Genomic DNA, 1,759 nt, shown 5'->3' with positions numbered 1-1,759 from the left:
CTCTCTCTCTCTCTCTCTCTCTCTCTCTCTCTCTCTCTCTCACACACACACACACACACAGACTAGCAAAAATGTTATTTTTTTACAAGATTTATTTCCTTTAAATTTAAAGATAGTTCAACAGGAATGTCTTCTCTGACTTAAGAACCCACTTTTTTTATTAATTAATCCAGTTCCTTTTACACATGAAGATAAAAATAGATTGTTGATAAAAATTAACTCTGCATAAACCCATACTTCTTCAGGACTGATTTTCTGCTGAAAGCCTCTAGCAGTGCCCATCCCTGTGAAGTTTGGGCTTTCTATGACTCCATCCACTATAACAAAATAGAGGCTCCTTCATAGCTAAACTACCAGTGTTAAGTAAAGGTTATAATGAAAGTCATTTCCTACATTAAGACACTAATGCCTGAGCCCAGTTAATTCCTGCTCGAAAGTTTGTTTACTGCCCTACAGCCCAAGTCTAAGTGATTTTATATTGGAGATTGGGAGTATGAAGAATGGAGGTGCAGGCAGCAATCATTATTAACAGTTCCATAGCAACCACAAGTCCTTCCCTAAAACCCAAGACTCCAGCACTGCAAAACACACTGTCGATGAAATTGGCATTGCGACCTTTGTGTGCTGCTTGATCTGGGTGTCCAGATAAAGAATTCTACAGCCAGAAACTCATTCCTAAAAGGAACAGGCAGAAAACTCACACTATTACAGACACTTTAGTCTTTATTTTAACCATTGCATTATCTTGAGGTATTTGAAACTCTCAAATTATTTTTAACTCTGAGCACAAACTGCCCCAATTAAGAAGTCACACCTTCAGCAAATGGCTTGATGTTCATATATTTATGTATTTTCCACTGTAAAAAAATCAATCTGTTAAATACTTATTCAGCAAAGCAACCTTTACTATCTTTCATTTGCTGACATTCTTAAGTTCTTTATGCAGTACACAAGAATGAAAGGAAAGAATCAATACTTTTTTACAGTTTCATTGACTTCAGGTTGAGCACCCCAATGTCTAGCAATTCCATGTAACTAGAACATGCATGATCTCTCTTATTCAGAATCCTACTGGGAAAGCACTGGATTTTTTCCATTTTAATGGAGAAAGAACTTGAGATGTTTGGGATTAATTTACTCCACCTGGTAAGTTAAAAAGGAGGGACTCCATAGATTTTTAAACATTCATTATGTTCTCATTTAAATACATAGATACTGTGTCTCTCAGATGTGTGAAGAACACTCCTAGCCTTTCAATCTCGTGGGTACCAAAATCCAAGAATGTTATAAAGTGGTATACTATCTGCATATAACCTGTGCACATCCTCCTAGATACTTTAAATTCCCTCTAGATTGCTATTCTCTAATACAACACACATTTTTAAAATATTTATTTATTTTTATTTGTGTGTACGCATGCCTGTGTTGGTTTATGGTACCACACGTGTGCAGGTGCCTGGGGAAGCAGAGGGCAGTGGATTCCCTGGATTGAAGTTATGGGTGTTTGTAAGCAGCCTATTGTGGGTGCTAGCAACTGAACCTGGGCCTTCTTGTAAGAGCAATAAGCACTCTTATTTGCTGAGCCATCTCTCAAGCCCTAACAATACACACATTTCACACAAGAATTGTTATACCAAATTCTTTAGGATGTAGAAACCAAAAAAAAAAATTGTTTACATTTTAATACTTGTTTTCACTTTCTGGTTATTTTTTGACCCATGGCTGAGCCCATTGGTGTAGAAGCATGGATATAGGGACT

The sequence above is a fragment of the Mus caroli genome, chromosome 1 (assembly GCF_900094665.2).
Source record: "Mus caroli chromosome 1, CAROLI_EIJ_v1.1, whole genome shotgun sequence".
In the NCBI taxonomy this organism is placed as follows: Eukaryota; Metazoa; Chordata; class Mammalia; order Rodentia; family Muridae; genus Mus; species Mus caroli.
Note: the sequence above shows the minus strand (reverse complement) of the source record.